The sequence below is a fragment of the Artibeus jamaicensis genome, unplaced genomic scaffold (genome assembly GCF_021234435.1).
Source record: "Artibeus jamaicensis isolate MK-2021 breed Jamaican fruit bat unplaced genomic scaffold, CSHL_Jam_final scaffold_916, whole genome shotgun sequence".
Taxonomy (NCBI): Eukaryota; Metazoa; Chordata; class Mammalia; order Chiroptera; family Phyllostomidae; genus Artibeus; species Artibeus jamaicensis.
The window spans coordinates 47978079-47997803 of NW_026522059.1; the positions used below are offsets into that span (position 1 = coordinate 47978079).

The window sequence follows — 19725 nt, forward strand, 5'->3', positions numbered from 1 at the left end:
GATCAAAGACCTAAATAGTTAAAACTATAAAAGCTCTTAGAGGAAAACAAAAAAAGACATAAATCTCTATGATTTTGAATCAGACAGCTGTTTTTTAAATATGGCAACAAAAGCACAAGATAGAAAAGCAAAAATTAATAAATTGGATATAATTAAAAATAAAAAATCTTATTCTGTAAGTGAAATCATCCAGAAAGTAAAATTATGACTCACTGAATAAGGGAAAATATTTACACATCATATATACTACAAGGGACTTATATATGGAATATATAAAGAACTCATATATTTCAATTTAAAAACCAAAAATAACCCAAATAAAGAATGGGTAAAGGAGTTGAATAGACATTTCTCCAAAGAAGATAAACAAATAGTCAATATGTACATGAAAAAATATTCAATATCGTTAACCACAAACATAACTCAAAACTACAATGAGTTACCACTTCACACCCATTAGGATGAATAAATAAAAAAGGCAGATAATTGCAAGTGTTGATGACGATGTGGAGAAATTAGAGCCCTGTACACTTGTAGAGAATGTGAAATGGTACAACCACTGTGGAAAACAGTCTGATCATTTCTAAGAAGGTTAGATATGGAGTTACCCTTTGACCTAGCAAGCCTACCCCTAGGAATATACCTAAGAAAATTAAAAACGTATGTCTACACAAAAACTTTTATGTGAATAATTTATTGCAGCACTATTAATAATAGGCCAGAATTGGAAACAACCAAGATGTTGAAAAATGATGAAGAAAACATAGTGTGTCCATACAAGGGAAATGAAGTATTTACGCACTACTGCCAATATAGTTGGAGTTCCTACAGCATGGACAAACCTAGAAAACACGGTAAGTGTTAAAAGCCAGACACAAATGTTCATTGTGTAATTGTCACTGTGATGTGAGTGGGCTGAGTAGCTTCTGTAAGCAGCGCCAGTGTTCCAGATTCTGAGTTGTATATACTGGAATGCAGACAGACTAATAAACCACTTAGCATGAAGTTAAATAAGTCTATGACATTAATCAAGTACGTGATTGGAAAACATTTCAAAGAACACATAGCTTATATTTCAAATTGCTTGTACGATGAAAACAAACATCAAAAACAGAGCTATGCATTCTTATATTGGAGACTAAAGATGAATTTTGGCCTGTAACATTGAAATGCCTATTAAATTCTGGCAAAAACTATCCACCTCAACTTCAAGTGACTGAAACACTTGTCCCTCAAAGTGCACCAAAGATCTTTTACGGAAAAGAATCAAATTTTTCAAAAATAATTTTTTCCTGTATTCTGTACGAAAAACTGAAACTTTCCTAGAAAAAAAAGTTGTCAGTTGGTATCAGTAGATAATGAGTCCTCCTTCTACATGTTCTTGTTCCAAGTTTTGACCTTGTAAGAAGGTAGTCCTTCCCTGCTACTTAGTCCTGTAATTCCTGGATTGAGATTATAGAAATTGGAAGCAGCATATGTATACCTGTTGGCTCATGTAATTCTGCAGAAATTGTATAAAATCAGCATTATTCTAGCTCTAATTTACAGATGTGAAAATTAATGATCTAGGAGATTGGGTGTCTTACCCAAGGCTAAAGCACGCAGATCTCAAATTCGGTCCAGGGATCAAGAAGACTGTGCTCCCTGCATAGTAGCTATATGAACTGGAATTGTGGATTCCATAGCCATAGTCTCAATTTTACTTTCAGCATCACTTAGTCACCCTTGGATGGCTACCATCTGTTCTCTGTGAGGCTGGGACCCTGTAGACCAGAGGGTGAAAAATTCTTTAAGGTAAAGATCTAGTATTCAAGTTGTAAATCAAAGACTGTATTTAAAAAAATAAAACACTGTTCCAATTATATAATTTTTATCCCGAAAAAGGACAGGACCAGAAAAGGCAACATAGTTGCTAAATGGCTAAGATATAAATTGCCTTTATGAGTGTCCAAATGGTAATCCTGGAAGCCTTGGACTGCCTCTGGCAAGAGTCCTATGCCTTTATTATTATTTGGTGCTTGTTTCTTTGCTCTTCATAACATCAGGAGTTCCCAGAGGGGCACATTCTATTTTGGAGGCAATGAAATGCTATAGCTGAAGCAACACTGAACATATTCTCCTTTCTAGAATGCCACCAGAGCCACACAAACCTTTAGAATATGGTCCCCAGAGAGGTTGCAAGTCAATATTGGGCCGGGTCATAATGGGCTTCCTGACATTCATGGTCTAACAATGTCCTCTTTGTGTCCACACTGGTATAACCCTCAGTCAGTGTTCTTGTTTCACGTCCACTGTGTCCCTGTTGCAGTGTGCATGCAATACACACTAGACGGGAGACAGGAAATCCCCTGCAAGTCCCCTGCACAGCTTCCCAGCCTCGCTGGGCAAATGCCTGCGTGTCTCCAGACACCATCTAGATTACTTTACTGTTGATTTTTAATGTCAGAAGAAGAGCAAATCAGCAAGTACATATTTAAGAAATAAAACTGCAAAAAATTGTGATTTTGTTCAAAATTTCATTGTTAATAGTGCCACTTTGAAGATAGGAGACCCATATATAAATTAACTGAGGAGAAAAATATCTGAAAAAAGTTTTGTGGGTGAGAGGGAATGATCATATACCTTAATACATATGCATGAATCTACATTTTTTTATGCCCGGTATTATTAGGCTGATATTCAATATTCTTGACATCCCATCACATTGAAGCCCGGTTGTTGAAATTCTGACTCTGAGTGCATTCATTGCAAAGGTCTTTCTGGATAATTAGCTAATAGCTCCTATGGGACAGGCATGAAATCCAAACAGTGTGATTATCAGTAAGCTCTTCAGACCTGAACAAGCTGTGCAGAGAGATTCTCCCCCTGTGTTTGTCATGAGAAACTCCAGCATACTTAATAGCTCAAGGGACCAGCAATGCCAAACTGACACTCCAGCTCTGTGAACCCTCAGGTTTGAATTATTATTACTCCAGGTCTTTTAACACGGTTTGGAATCATCACTGGCTTTCACTGAGGGTCTTGTGCCAGCAGTTAATTACAAAGTTCTAGCCCTGCGTGTGTGGCTGCTCTTGAGACCCAGCAGCCAGGGAGTGCATTCCTTAAAATCACTTTCAAATATACCAATGGCCTGCCGTGAGCATCTTTCTCAGGAGGATGAAAGTTAAGCTGGCAGGTGGGCCTGAAGATTAATGTTTGCTGTTTGTTTTATCATTTTACCAGTTTTAACACTTAACAAATGATAAAGAGATTTTCTCTCTATTCTTACAAAGAAGAACAAGAAGATATTCTCAGGTGCAGGCTTGTAAACCTCCTAAGGAGATTTTTCCCTTGCTCTTTTTCTTTATTGCCAGAACAAATGGATCAGGATCTAATCTGCTTACAACTGAGGTACTTGCACAGAGATTTTGTTGTGATCAGGGAGGATTATCTTCAGCAGCTCAGACACTTAAACTATTCATTTTGTTTTTGTCATGTCAACCAAAGTGGCAGATACTTTTGTCAAAAAGCATTTCCAGAAACTCAGTGTATTACCTTTTGGGGATTATATGTACAGAACATGTAACAGCCAATTTGAAACTATGGTAATAATTCCTCACATGCTCACAAAAGTGAAAATAGGTTGAATTTTTATAGGCAACCCCCTTCTGTCCTCTCTCAGTTGGAAACAATTTTGCAATTTATAGATCATCTAAAAAACCACAAGAGGTATTTTTCCAACGCATATAAAATCTTTAATATGGAGGTTTAGCAGCTAAAATATTTAAAAAATAAGAACTTTGCATGGTAACATATGTCAGTAAAACATCTGTAGAAGAGCTAGTTAAATCATGCTGAGTTTTATCATTGAAAAGTATCTGTCAAATTTCTGCCTGTGTGGAACCTGATGCTGGGCCCTTGTATAGTTTCTGACTATAAGGAATAGATGGCAAAGGGAAAACACAAGCACAAGAGAAAGGAAATGATTTAATTTTCTACTTGATGGCATTCTCAGCTTTCTCTGTGTTGTGGCATCTGTGATGTGCAGACCCACTTTGTTTACGGCTGGCTCGTTTATCCCCACTCACTTGCATTGCTGTCTCACGGACCTGAGCTCTCTGAAGAGAGGCTTTGGGGACCAACATTAGAGCATAAAGACTCTGATCACAGCCGACTACAAAGGTCAGCTCTGGGCTCAAGCTTTGGGAGGAACATCATTAGTTTCCACAGTGATTTCCCAATTTTCTTTTTTTTCAAAGCACAAACACAAAAAGATAGTTATACTCATGACCTAAGACATATACTCCATTTGCTCCAGGAATTATAAAAGATAAACACAACCTTTACATTCAAGTAGTTTAAATCATCCCTCAGAGAGCACATAAAAAATAATAATGGTACTGAGATGCTGCTTCTGTTTCTAATGTGGCTATAGAATGATCTAGAACAATGCTTTTTAATAAAAATGGAATGTGTGTCACATATGCCGTTTTTTTTTATATTATAGGCTTCATTATAAGGGTAGAAGAAAAAAGTTAAATTAAGTCTAACAATATATTCTACTGCAACACTATTCTAAAATATCATTCATCTTACAATCAATATAAAAATAGATTTTACTTTTTTTGTACTAAGTGTTTAAAATTTTTGGTATACTTTACACTTAGAGCACATCTCAACCTGGACTAGCCACATTTCAAAAAGTATTTCTCAGTGGTGGCTATTATATTGTGCAGCACAGATCTCAGTTGCAAAGTGTAAATTTTGGACTTCTGTTGATGTAGGCGATGAATTTGATCACGTGTATTTTATGCATTATTCATCCCAATGTTACTATTTTTATTTTTGACTAAATTTGTTTAAGATTCTGCTTTCTCATGGTTTATTTTCTAAGTTGCGATATTATCATGTGGTGCCTTCTTCACAAGAGGTGACATACTTTAATTGAAATAGGCCCTGTTAAGAAAAAGCTGTGACTTTCTTGAAGGAAACCTGAAGATTCTGTTCGCTTGAGTACATAAAGAAATCAAAAGCTTAATTGAAAATCAGGTCTGAAACAAAAATATACAATTCATTACAAAGTTCTGACTAATGCAAAGCCTGCAGAATACAGTCCTGGGTTCCCACTGCAGATTTCTGGACTCTGTCATTTGCTGGACTCTGTCCTCTCAGAGCTTCTTTGCTCTCCTGTCCCCTAAACCCACCTCACAATCTAGTCCTACTGAATTATTTACAGTCTTCATAATGTAATCATACACAAGTCTATAAAGCAGGCACTTTTACCACTTTGTTACAGGCAAAGGATTTAAAGTTGAACAGGGTTCAACGATTTACCCAGGCTAATTCATGTGCTCAGTAGTAAAACAAGGATAAGAATCTCTGACATCTGCATTGAGCACAGTCCTCTCCACAGGAGGCAAGTAGATTTAGGCCCTACAGCCTTTTGGGGAAGGGTGTCCTTGGCTGCTCAAATGATACAGTGCTAGAAGCCAGACCATTCTTGGTGATTGTTCACTTGTAGCTTGCTGCTCTGCATGAGACAAATGAAATGTTTTATTATGTAGTAGAATAAAATATCTTGTATTTTGCGGTAGAGTAATATACACATTGACCAAATACAAAGAGGCAAAAAATTATGGTTTTATTTCTATTTCCAATCACACAAAGTATTTAACTTCTGTTATTTCAAAGGCAGATCGGTCTAAGAACTTGACAAGGTAATTTGAGGGAGCATTAGAATTGATGCCTTTTAAACTACTGTTGTGGCTTTTGGTTTTTCTCATATTGTGTCTAAAACCTAGTGTTTTATGTGGGTGAATAAAAAGTTGTGTTTGCATAGAAAATTGCTGGTATTAAAGGAATGAGTTTGTTGTTAGCAAATATTTTAAAGGGAAAGAGCACCATTGCTGCCACCATGCTCACTTTGTACCTGAACCTGTTGACAGGAGGAGTGCAAGAGAAAGAGACTGGGTGCACACTCACCTGTGATACGAAGATTTTCACATTCTAGGGAAATTGTTAAAGTTGTATCTGTGTACCTCTCCTTCAGACCACCTTGTCAACGACTATCTAGTCTTGTTTATCTTAAGTTTCTGTCCAGCATCCCAGAGCATTAATCGTTGCTCACAAATCAGTGTAGATTTGCACTTGAAACTATCTTGCATTTCACACCAAGTTTTTGATCGCAGGTCATAGCCACTGAGACTTCCCGTCATAACTGCCTTTGGGCCACTCCAGAGCAGGATAGAAGTTCAGCAGCCTTATATTTCTACCTGATGCAGATACACAAATAAACCAGGCCTGCACTTTTTCCTCTTCAGTTAATTGTTTCAGGGAATTCCCATAAGACCATGCCATTGAGATGAAAGAAAGATGGCAAATCATTTTCAGCAAGTATCCTGGCAATCTGAGTTACTTGCCAGTAGTAGTTACTTGTGCAATTTTTTAAAGAAATGGTTAGAACATGTGTACTTTTATGGACAGGTAGATTGTATAACACCCAGTGTATGACAACCAGTCCCTTGATACACCGCAGTTGTGCATGCACTCACTACCAGGAACAGTAGCTGTCTATGAGATCCTTTTCAAAAGGAGAATAATTTTCAACACAAAAGATAGATATTTTACTCTCAAATCCAAAAGACTCACATTATGATTCTCCTGGGACTTGTAACAGATCTTCCAATATCATTGGGCCTGTTGGGGCATAAGGTCCCTGAGGCAAAGCCTGCAGAACTTGTTGCTGAGCCTTTAAAAAATTACCACCCAAGGATATGTTTCTATTGATTTCAGAGAGAGAGAGAAAAGGAGAGAGAGAGAATGAAAAAGGAAAAGAACACTGATGTGAAAGAGAAACATCAATTGGTTGCCTCCCATATGCTCTCGGACAGGGGATTGAACTGACGACTTAACTATATATACTGACTGAGGATCAAACCCACAGCCTTTTGGTGCATGGGATGACACTCCAACCAACTGGGCCAGCTGTCCAGTGCTTGTTGCTGAGTTTAAAAAAATTTTTTCCTATTGCTTGGTTGGTTGGTTTTGCTCTGGTCCTTACTCAAGTTATCTGTTGTGTTGGTTACTGGGCAAGTAAGTCATAATGGCATGCCCAAATATATAATATATTGCCTGTAAACTGCAAACAGGGCTACCAAGTATTGTATTTTTTGTATATGTACATTTTTTACATTGGCAAGATGTAGAAATGCATCTCTTACTTTAGACAAGATATCATAGCATGCCAGTGAATCTTCACTATGTGGTAAGTCCCTGAATCACTTAATCCTTGGCATACATAAAACTAAGAAAGGCATTTGGGATGTACCCAACTTCCTTTATACTGTGTCCAATAATTTTAATTTCATCAAGCAATGGACCTCTATAATGTTCTGTTGGTTACCAATACAATTCAGTCTCTTCTAGACCAACTTTTTCCACTAGAAACACAATGTAAAAAGTACATGCAAGCCACATTTGCCACTTTAAATATTTTTAAATAAATAAGGGAAATTAATAATATATTTTATTTATTTCAGTACATTAAAATATTATCACTTCAACATGTAATTCATATATTAATAACCCATTTTAGTTTGTTATACGCAGACTTAAAAATCTAGTATGTACTTTATTCTCACAACACATCTCTATTTGTGCCAGCCACTTCATTAGTGGTCAATAGCCATATGTGGCTAGAGGCTACCAAACTGGCCAGTGCAACTTTAGGCTATATTATAACAAAGAGCAGAGGAGTTGATGAAGACCTTACTTTTAGCTTTTTCATGTGATGTTTCTGATTACCTATGCCGAGGTCACTAAGGAAAACACTGCTTGATAATAAATAGCTATCAAGGGCTTTGCTTATTTCTCTAATAAGGACTTAATATCCTTAACTAGAGATGTGATTGCATCATCACCAGATAAATTTTGCAGCAATACACTATAGAATCTGTCCCTACAATCTGTATGACTTTGTATCATCTAAAAAGACAAATTAAACAGAGATATAATAGGAATAACTACTCTTGCACCTCCCAATTTTTCCCAATAGATTTTTTCACTTTTTTTATATTATCGATTATGCCATTACAGTTGTTCTATTCCCCCCTTCATTCCCTTTCACCCTGCACACCCCTCCTCCACCATCCCCCCTTTTAGTTTATGATCATGTGTCTCAAGTGCTTTAGATTCTATATTTCCCCTACTATTCTTGCCCTCCCCCCTATCTATTTTCTATCTAAGGTCTATGCTACTTATTTTCTGTACCTTCTCCCCCCTTCTCCTTCTCCCACTCCCCTGTTGCTAACCCTTCATGTGATCTTCATTTCTATGGTTCACTCCTGATCTAGCTGTCCTCTTAGTTTGCTTTTGTTTTAGGTGTGGTTGTTAATAACTGTGAGTTTGCTGTCCATTCACTGTTCATCTTTTTTTATCTTCTTTTTCTTAGATAAGTCCCTTTAACATTTCATATAATAATGGCTTGGTGATGATGAACTCCTTGAACTTGGCCTTATCTGAGAAGCACTTTATCTGTCCTTCCATTCTAAATGAAAGCTTTGCTGGATAGAGCAATCTTGGTTGTAGGTCTTTGGTTTTCATGACTTGGAATACTTCTTTCCAGCCCCTTCTTGCCTGTAAGGTCTCTTTTGAGAAATTAGATGACAGCTTGATGGGAACTCCTTTGTAGGTGGCTGCCCCCTTATCTCTTGCTGCTTCTAGGATTCTCTCCTTCATTTTAATCTTGGGTCATGTAATGATGATGTGCCTTGGTGTGTTCCTTCTTGGGTTCAACTTCTTTGGGACTCTCTGAGCTTCCTGGATTTTCTGGAAGTCTATTTTCTTTTCCAGAATGGGGACATTCTCCTTTATTATTTGTTCAAATAAGGTTTCCACTGGTGGCTGTTCCTCTTCCCCTTCTGGTACCCCTATAATTTGGATGTTGGAATGTTTCAAGACATCCTGGAGGTTCCTAAGACTCTCCTCATTTTTTTGAATTCTTGTTTCTTCATAATACTGTTTGGTCATTTTTTTCTTCCTTCTGGTCCACTCCCTTGATTTGAGTCCCAGTTTCCTTTCCATCACTATTGCTTTCCTGTGCATTTCTCTTCATTTAAATTAGTTTAGTCTTCATATGTTCCTCTAATTTGTTGCTAAAGTCAACCAGTTCTATGAGCATTCTAATCACCAGTGTTTTGAACTGTGCCTCCGATAGGTTGGCAATTTCTTGTTCAGTTAGATTTATGGGCTCTGGGGCTCTGAGTTGTTTTTGAGCCATGTTTTGATCTGTTCTCGCCTGTTATGTATGAGGAGCAGAGCCTTAGATGTTCACCAGGGCAGGGCCACCCAGATCACTGGTTTGTGATGTTGTATGTGGGGGTGGGGTCAGAGAGGGATTAATAGAGGTCCTCTCTGTTCCTTCCTGCTGCTGAGGCCTGCCCCGTGTTGTCGCACTGCTTGCTCCTTGCTGGTTTATCTGCGCGCAAATGTGTGACCCAGGTCAGCCAGCCACCTTGCGCCTTCACTGGATCTGCCCATTGCTACCCCACACCTGGGATTTGCCCTTGGCTGCCTGGGTTGGGGGATCTTTTTTGCTCGACCCACTCTGCTGCTGGCTCCGCCCCTCTTACCAGTCTAGCCAGTGATTCATTGTTATCGGACTCCGTATTGTTTAATTTTCTGTGGCTTGGCTGCGTTTATTGTTGCTAAAACTTTATTATTTTTAGATTTGGTTGTGAGAGAATGTAAAGTGTTTCCACCTACGCCTCCCAATTTTTTGATGATTTCGAAAATTGTGTAGTTTCCTTAGGAATGTGGTATTGTCTTTGGTTTACTATCTTGTCAATTATTCTGTTACTAAGTATGTCTATTCTCACAATGCATTTGGAGATTGGGGAGGTAACTACAGAATGGTTCTGTCCATATTCTTACTGAACTCTCTGTGAGATAAACCCATGCCAACACCCCATCTATCATTCAACTTCTATAAACTCCCATTTTGACCAGCATACTACAGGGATATTTCTAGTTTCTGGATTTGACAACTTAAATCCAGTAATAATAATTCTTAGAAAATCTAGATACATACTTCCTTTTTCCTTGGGCAATTACCCTGATAAATGGCTAAGGTCCCTCTAAAGAAGTCTTGAAAGAAGAATCACCATATACAGAGTCTTATCTCAACTGGGCCTTCCATTAAAAGGTTTCCTATCTAAGAACAGATCTGAGAACTAGATAAGTTGTCATAAATCCCACAACCAATTGTACAAGGGGGGAGCCACATTGAGTTAGGTTATCTTCCAATACTTCTAAGTGTTCTTTTCATTTAAATTAGTTTTTCTTATTCTTTTTCTCTTTTATTTTTTAAAAATATAATTTGGTTCATTTTATTCAGAGTAGAAGACTTTTGAATAGGAAAGTTCTTCCTAGACCAGTAATAGTGGGGTTTCCATGAGGAAAGAATCTTAGATTTCAAGGCTTTTAATTTTAGGGCACTTGGGAACTCTACCTGGTACACAGTAAAGGTCCTTATGACACAGACCTATGACAGCAGATGAGGTATCTAGGCCACCAAGAGCAGCAGTAGCATAGCTGATCACCATGTGGATGGAGCCTTTATCTCCTCTCCTGTGTTTCAACAACAGACTGCTTCCTACAAATATGGTGTTTCTGCCTCATATCTTTCTTTTCTTTTTTTGTAATCCTCACCTAAGGACACACTTATTGATTTTAGTGGTAGGAGAAAAGAGAGAAAGAGAGAGAGGGAGAGAAACATTGATGTGAGAGAGAACCATCCATGGATTGCATCTTGCACCAAATCCACAACCTAGGCCTGTGCCCTGACCAGGAATTGAACCCACAACTTTTCAAGTTTGCAGAACAGCACTCCAATGAACAGCCATACAAGCCAGGGCTCTATTTGAGTTTTTTCTTCAGTCCTCTTTACCAAAATGAGTCCTCAAAAGATTTTATAGCCAGTTTGGTTTGTATACCAAGTTTCTATTGCCTCAAACAAATAATATGTTGTTTTTTTTTTTTCATTTAGAATATGACACTTGCTTTGGAAAACTGAGTGGAGAGCTGTGCTTGGACAATTTCATCTGACATCTTCAGAGTAGGACATCTCTCTCAGTCTGTTGGCCTCCTTTTCTACTTACAGTCTTTCCTCAATATTGCAATTTGAGTTTACACGTTTTCCATTTTAATGGAGTATGGAGGTTGACTTTTCTTTGTAGTTATTGGTAATTTATAAAGTTAGAAAGAGGCAATGGCATCTGTATGTGTCCATTTTAGTATTGGGACTCTGGACTGGGAAATTCTGATTGTGTTGACTGAAGGTAGCAAATAGTGTGCAGACACTGAAATTTCAAAATAGGGAGAGTGAGAATCCAATAGGGCCAGGAGGAGGCAGAAAGGAAAAGGACCTAAAATAAGTTTAGAGTATGTCTTTCCACATCTTCCCACATAGAGTGTACAAAGCTGCTCGTACCTAGAGAACATTAGCCTAAGACCTCTGGCCCCAAGCTGCATTATAATTGAGGAGATCACTATCTCAACATTTTTAGCCATTTCTAGCACAACAATTTGCACTATTGAGGAGGCACTAGAAAAGCAGAAGATTAGGTTTGGTGAGAAATGTAATATAGGTTCCTCTTATTTGAGACATAAGAATAGGAAAAATAATAAAATATATGGATTTTAAGGCAGAGAGGAGATATGAGATGCTAAATGATAATTACAAGATTAGTTGAAACTGACTCATCAAACCCCACAAATATTGTGAAAAAAACCTGATTACAATTGTTACATCGTAATTATAAAATGACATGAAGAAATAATATCTTAACTTTGGGCTTATTCTGTCATGGGAATGTGTACATAATTTTAAATTTTGAAAGAAATTTAGATCATTCCTTTACCATGTCATTTTTCCAATTTTCCAACTAAAACTGGATATTTTATTTTATTTATTTTTTCTTTTTTTTTAATTAAATAAATTTATTTATTTTTTTTTGAATTGTTTATGCTGTTACAGTTGTTCTATTTCCCCCTTCATTCCCCTCCATCCTGCCCCCCCAACCCCCCCCATTACCCCCCCTTTAGCTTATGTCCATGTGTCTCAAGTCCTTTAGGTTCTGTATTTCCCATACTATTCTTGCCCCCCCATCTATTTTCTATCTACTGTCTATGCTACTTATTTTCTGTACCTTCTTCCCCCCTTCTCCTCCTCCTACACCCCTGTTGCTAACCCTCCTTGAGATCTTCATTTCTATGTTTCCACTCCTGATCTAGCTGTCCTTTTAGTTTGCTTTCGTTTTAGGTGTGGTTGTTAATAACTGTGAGTTTGTTGTCCTTTCACTGTTCATGTTTCTTTAACTTCTTTTTCTTAGATAAGTCCCTTTAACATTTCATATAATAAGGGCTTGGTGATGATGAACTCCTTGAATTTGGTCTTATCTGAGAAGCACCTTATCTGTCCTTCCGTTCTAAATGAAAGTTTTGCTGGGTAGAGCAATCTTGGTTGTAGGTCTTTAGTTTTCATGACTTGGAATATTTCTTTCCAGCCCCTTCTTGCCTGTAAGGTCTCTTTTGAGAAATCTGCTGACAGCCTGATGGGGACTCCTTTGTAGGTGATTGTCCCCTTAGCTCTTGCTGCTTCCAGGATTCTCTCCTTCGTTTTAATTTTGGCTAATGTAATTATTATATGCCTTGGTGTGTTTCTTCTTGAGTCCAACTTTTTTGGTACTCTCTGGGCTTCTTGGATTTCTTGGAAGTCTGTTTCCTTTGCCAGATTGGGGAAATTTTCTTTTATTATTTGTTCAAATAGTTTTTCCACTGGTGGTTGTGTCTTTCCCCCTTCTGGTACCCCTATAATTCGGATATTGGAGCGTTTATAGATGTCCTGGAAGTTCCTAAGCTTCTCCTCATTTTTCTGAATTCTTATTTCTTCATTCCTTTCTGATTGATCATTTTTTTCTTCCTTCTGGTTCACTCCATTGAGTTGAGTCCCAGTTTTTTTTTCATCTCTATGGGTTTCCTGTGGAATTCCATTCATTTCCCTTAATTTAGCCTTCATATGTTTCTCTAATTTGTGGCTATAGTCCACCAGATCTGTGAGGAAGCTGACGACCAGTGTTTTAAACTGTGCGTCTGAGAGATTTGCTATTTCTTCGTCACTTAGATTTATCTCCGGGACTTTGAGGTCCCCCTGCGACATTTTTGGTCTGTTCTGGCCCTTTAAGTGAGAGAAGCGGCGCCTTGGAGTCCCAGGTCGCTGGGTTGTGACGCTGTATGTGGGGGCGTGGTCAGAGCGGGGAAAATGGCGCCGCCGCTGCCGCCGCCGCTGCCGCAGCCGGTCCCACCGCTCACTCCCTCACCCGCGCGTATCCGGGCACCCACAGTCAACTCGCTACCACCGCCTCCCCGCTGACTCCTCCGTAGTCGCTCACCCGGTGGGCTGCTCACTAGGTCCAATCCTGGGTTTGGAACCCGTGCGACTGGATTCTCGCGTCTGGATTCCGCGCCCGCGCCCGGGTCAATCGAGTTCTCCTTTGTAACTCCTCACCCGCCGCCGGTTTCGCCCCTTACCGGCACCCGCCGCCGGTTTCGGGCCGAAGAATTTGTTGTTTGCGGACTTCCGAAAAGTTCAGTTTTCCGTGTTCTGGTTGTGTTTTCTGATGCTAATATTTAGTTGTCCTTAAACTTGGTTGTGAGAGGAGGCAAGGCACATCCACCTTAAACCTCCATCTTGGCGGAAGTCTAAAACTGGATATTTTAGTTTAGTGTTTTTAGCTAATTTATTCAGATAATCACTCTCCCTTGCACATGTATAGGTGGACACATGGGAGAATGTGTGGGTGACATTGAAAGAGACCAGGTGGAAGGAAAAAGCAGGAGGTCAACCCTTTACTGCCAACCACTACACCATTCGGAGAGTGCCAAAGACCAGAGGGAGAATGATAGATGTGTTGTCTTGCCCAGCTTCTATTTACCTGCCATGATCTCTACCCAGTATGATGTTGAGAGTCACAGAGCACACAGAGGAGGAATGGGTAGAGGAAACATTTTAACCATAATTGCTTCCCATCTGCTTAACTTCAGCTTTTCCAAGGGAGCTTCAAAGAAAGATATAATAAGTAGAATGGTATAAATAACTTCATTTTTTCACCAAAGCTATTTTCCTGAGAAAAATCTAGCCTATTGGAATTCTATTCACAATTTTTCATACAATTTAAATAGGAACCTATCATTAGCCTCAGATTATGGTATAATAATTCCTAGTCATTAGATACCAGTGGATATAATCATTGTTTTGAGTGAATTCTCATCATATTTTCCGTTATACTATTATTATTAAAGCAATATTTTATACATCATACTTACCTTCATTCTTTTTGGTTTGATTGTTTTTTTAGTTTGCAAATTAAACAGTAAGCAATGTAATGTTTTAACCATGAGAGTTAATCTAAATATTTTATTACACATATTTTGTGAGCCAAAGAGGAAAAACAAAAAAAGGTGATGCAACTAGTAACTTCAGTTAAGAAACAATCTGAAGTGCACAGCCTGGCGGGAACCGCGGCAGGCGAGGAGTAGCTAGCAACAAGCAGGGATAGCGAGCTGACTCTGGGTCTGTGAAGCCTTGGGGAGGAGCATCGAGCGATCTTTTTAGAAGTCTGGAAGAAGGTGTTCCTTCAAGCCTATCCAACAGGATGGCATTGAATATTTTTGGACCAACTGAAGAACCTCAGAACATTCCTATGAGAACCAACTGCCCAGGAGGGAAAGGAAATGTTATCTTTGAGGAATCAACACCTGTGCATACTCGACAGCTTCTGAACCCACCTGGTGGGAAGACTAGTGACATTTTTGGGGTCGGCAGTGACAGCCACTTTACCCCTGGCACACCCAAATAAACTGAAGGGCTACATGCTCTTGTGTGAAGAATACCCGAAATTGGACCTTAAAGCCTCAAGGAACACCTTGCTCAGAGAAGAGCCAGGTGAGAAAGGCGGCCCCAGAGAAGCAGACCATGCCTGGGAGCCCCAGCCCCAGCCCACACCCCAGGTTGACAGCCATGAGCCCCAGTTGGGCCCATTGCCTGGATCTCACAACAAAGTTCTGAATCCACGTGGAGGCCAATCCAGCATCTCTTTCTACTAGAGAGTGATTGCTTCCTCTGTAGCTAGAGAAGAGACTCAAAAGATAAGATTTCAAATATAGCTTCCTTTAGCCTAAAGGAACAAGAGTTGGGAGAGGGTCTGTTGCATATCTGAAGCCCTTGCTCAGGTTCCATTGCCACTATGAGAGCCTCAGAGGACCTCATCTTCCAGACTGTGGAGAAACATATCTTTGTGGGGAAAATGTGACTTCTTGGTGAACACTCATTTGTAATTTTGGATGTGAGAGGAACTCTCAGATGGGCTGGATGGGGAGCTGATACAAGGCCATGGGAATCTGATGAAGTAGGATCTTCCACGTCCTTGTTGTATCAGCAACCAGACAGCCATTTGGGTATCTAGAAATCACCTAACATAGTACCAGAGTTTAAAGTCTTAGAAAAAAATTCAAAAACAATGCTGGGCATAAGCCAAAATACTAGTCTCCATTCTTGGGACTCCTACTATTCAACCCCAAACCCTCCTTTGCTCTCACGCAGTATATTCTACAGTTTTTTTTAACATCTTGATTGCTTTTTCTCTGCAACTGTCAAAAAAAGTTGTTCTAAGTCTTATATTTTATGGAGAAATTTTTACCTTGATCCTATGGGATGATCTGACAGGAATCTCTGCCTTGCACTCATGAGGGACTGGTCTTAATCTATTCACAGACTGCTTTTGCTTGTCAATTGTTTCTTTTTTTTCTTTTATCCCTAACTAAATTTTGCCTTTGCTCTTCACCAGTGATGTGAACAGTTCCTGTATCTTCAAGGCCCACTGACTTTTGCAAGTCTAAAACTATCCAGGTGCATCCAGGTAATTGGGTCACTTAAATTCTTCATGTGTCTTACTTTATTCCTGTTGACAGTGGGTAAAAGAGATGATTGAGAACCTTGGATTCTGAGGTTTAAATTCTTTAATAATACCTAAAGTGCTATTCTTTAACAGCAGCTTTACATAAGTGACTATTGACTAGTCTATTTCTCACATCACTTTAGAAAAAAAGTTTTTCAGGTACACCAAAGAAGAAGAAAAGTTTGATTATGCCACCATTTACAAATCTCTGAAGAACCTTTGGACATTATTCTTTTTTCAGAAGAGACTTGGAAACCTTAGGCTAGAAGATTTACTAGTTTGCAGCAAAGCCTCAATTGGTCAGTTGAGTTGCTACTCTGTCAGTTTCTCTCATTCAGCCTCCCAAGGGGTGTGTAGTCTCCATTCTCTCATGCTGGACCAATAGTCACAAAAGAGAGGGTTTGTGTGGTGGTGGCTTTTGTTATGACTGGCTACGGTGCAAATGCCAGGTAGTAAAAATGTCTTCATTATTATTATAATTGAGAAAATAAACAGCTGGTTTAATTATAATCACAGTGGCTGAGACACTAAGTGACTGCAGTAGCTGCCTGCCACCCCCACTTCTTACACTCGGCACATTGAGGGGACCTGCATGTGGCTTTGTCAACCAAACAGTTTCCCTCCTTTTATATGTCCTGCTGACTTTGGAGCTGAGAAATATTCATTCCATATGACTTTATCAAATACTTCCTGTTTCCTCCATGCTTCAGATGGTCATTTTTAAGAAAGTTGTTTGGAATTCAGAGCATTTTTCCCCATTAAAAATGTTGTTAAGTATTGGTTAGCTTTTAGGCCCAAATACACTAACTCATTTAACCTACAATGAAATGTGCTAATGGTGGAAATGAGCTACCTACCACTTATAACTACATTTTGTTTTTTTCATACAAAAGAAAATGATTTGTGAATTCCAAATTGAGTTGCCAGGAAGAACCCTGACATTGTACTGCTGGCCCTTGAGGCTTCACCCCCACCATCAGCCTAGTGAGAGGAAGAACTCTCTAGCTCCATCCCCTGGCTGGGATTTCTGGGGTGGAGATGGGGGAAACCAAAGATGGGAAGAGAGGCCTGGGGCTGGGGGGGGGGGATGAGGAAAGCAGGAGCTATTGTAAGAGCCTCTGGGCAGCAGTGACAGCTCCAGCCTTACTTTTCTCTACATCATTCTCCCCTTTTCTTCTCTGGGGCTATAGAAGTAGGTTCCAAGTGCCTATGTAGACTGTTCATCTACCCAGAGAGAAGCAGAACATGAGTTTCTGCTCCTGCAATCCCAGTGGGGTTGGTCATCTGTATTTGGAAAATGCTCTAGACATTAGGGTCTCTCTATTTGGAAGATTCATTAACTATTAGTATACTGTTCTCAACCTCTAAGCTGCATTGAGAAATTACCAGTTTGTATTTTTATTAAGCCTTAAAACTTTATGTGCACTTTGTGCCAACTTTTTCCTAGAGCTGTATCAAAAACAGCAAACCTGTACTTACATCACAATGGAGTTTTGGTAAGTACATTTGTTATTTTCACAAGGCAGAATTGGATATAGCAATAGAATTAAACTTAGTGATCATGAAAAAAAGTCTGTATAATTTATTCATTCTTAATTTTTTTTAAAAACTGAACTACCATGATAAGAATAAGAAATAAGTGTGAAAACAAACATTTTCACACCCATTTTAATAGATCTGTTAATGCACGTGTGATTCTAGTTTAAATCTAATTCCATTCAGTTTAATTTCTCACTAAACCAAATAGTGTTTGATATTTTTATTTTTAATTTTTTCTCAGTATTCAGGAATTTATTTCTATATTATAATGTTGATAACATAAGACTTTTAAATCTGAATAGTTTTAAAATAGTTAATCTTAGATGAAACATTTTTAAGTAAATTTTGGAATTCTCATTCATAGTAAATTAAGAAACTATGCCAAAGATAAAAACAAGATCTTAAATTCAGAGTAAGAAGTAGGAAACCCTGCAATTTCTGAAATTAACCATTAAACCAGAATGAATTACTCACTGTTTTAAGTGAGCATTATTTTGAGAGTTAAGAGGGGTGGATTGTAATTTCTGAAAGAGGTAGCTATTAGAAAAATTACAAAGGATATAGTTTACCCCATTTCTTACTGGTCAAAAAAGTTATTATAATTAAACTTATTTTATTATCAAATTATAGGTACTAAACTGATGTTAACCAAAATTGCATTCTTGTGGTAATTCCCATAAGCAATAATTTAAATGCTATTTTAACCAATATTAAGTGAGTCCATATATATTCCTCATACATATTATAACAAAAGGACTTCCTATTTTTTATGACTGACTAAACTTTGCATATTCTATAGCAGAAATAGGAGATAGCCATCTGGCCAGACAATGGATACTTTTCATCATATCCCTATACTTAGAGTAACAAACATTTACTTACCAGATGCCATGCTAATGGCTTTATATAACCATCACATTTTATACTCACCATGACACTATGATAGGTATTGTACTATCATTTCCATTTATATTGCTGAAAAAATTGAGTCTTAGAAAAGTTTCAGATCTTGCTCAAGGTTACAGAACAAGGATTCAAGTCAAGTTTTTTCCTTATAAAATTATGCTTTTCATCAATCCTTATTTTAATAATTGACATGGCAGCCATGAAAATGTGCCACTCACATCTGCAGAGAATTGCATATTTGTCTGCCTGCTCTGCTGCTACCCTCTAAGATCCATCCCTCGTTTAGTATGATCTTCTCCAAGAGGCAGTTTTGGGGCTTAAGGGCTTTCTATTAGCCTAACTGAAAATTTCTGAGAAAGGTGCAGCCATCCAAGATGTTTCCTGCTTAATCCTCTTTCTTCCCTACATGACACCTGCTTCCATAGGTGTCCTGCCTGCTGTATGGTCCAAGAAGCAATCCCACTTTTTCTTGCTCCTTCTTTCAATAAGTTTCCTGTATGAACAATCCTGTTTTGTACATATTTTCTGGAAAGCACAACTAACAGAAGATGTATTAGGGGTGGTCTAACAAAATAGTAAATAACATAAGGATTTGAGATAAATCACTCACTGCCTCAAAGTGTCTGTATGTAGTCTAAGTCAGTCAGATGTCCAGCATGGAATACATGGAAACTCATGTCTGCCTTGACACTGAAGCATCCAGAACCCATCTCTGGTAAACATATTCAGGTTCAAGGGTATGGATGTGTGGGGAGCCACTTGGTTGGGTCAATGATGAGATCTTACATTGTCTTGAAAACAGATGATGATCTAAAAATTATGCTGAATAGGATTTTACAGGGACAGGATGCTGGGAATCTTTAGTTCCCTTCTAGAACAATGGTATTATGATCTTGAGACATTCAGTTTCCTGAGAGAATCTCATGTGGCCCTAACTTGCTTGTGCATGTCTAAGTGAACAACACATGCTCATGCTTTATGCTTTGTTTAGTGATTCATATTCTCTAATTGTAGACCACATTTGGGATAATTTTTAAGCTATTTTTCTCTCCTTATGTCTTTTGGTGAGACATGCTGTCACGGGTTACACCATTGTATTAATGATCTGAGGTGAGTGGATTTCTTTGATCATAGCCACATGCCAAATAGAACATTGAGTAAATAATAAGTCCTGCCCCAAAACAATAGATTTTACTCATTTACAGAATCTAAATATGATTAGAGTTTATTTCTTTATCAGTGCTAAGGGATATGTTCCTTTGAAAATGGAAATCTTCCTGTTATACCT

At 38.4% G+C, this 19725-nt stretch overlaps 2 pseudogenes; both read left to right on the forward strand.

The window, feature by feature from the left end:
* The window catches only part of LOC119051450 (jupiter microtubule associated homolog 2-like), a 124917-nt pseudogene extending 109776 nt beyond the window's left edge, over nt 1-15141 (forward strand).
* Nucleotides 15142-19202: 4061 nt separating this feature from the next.
* Nucleotides 19203-19296, forward strand: LOC119051502 (uncharacterized; annotated as a pseudogene).
* The last annotated feature ends 429 nt before the right edge of the window (nt 19297-19725 follow it).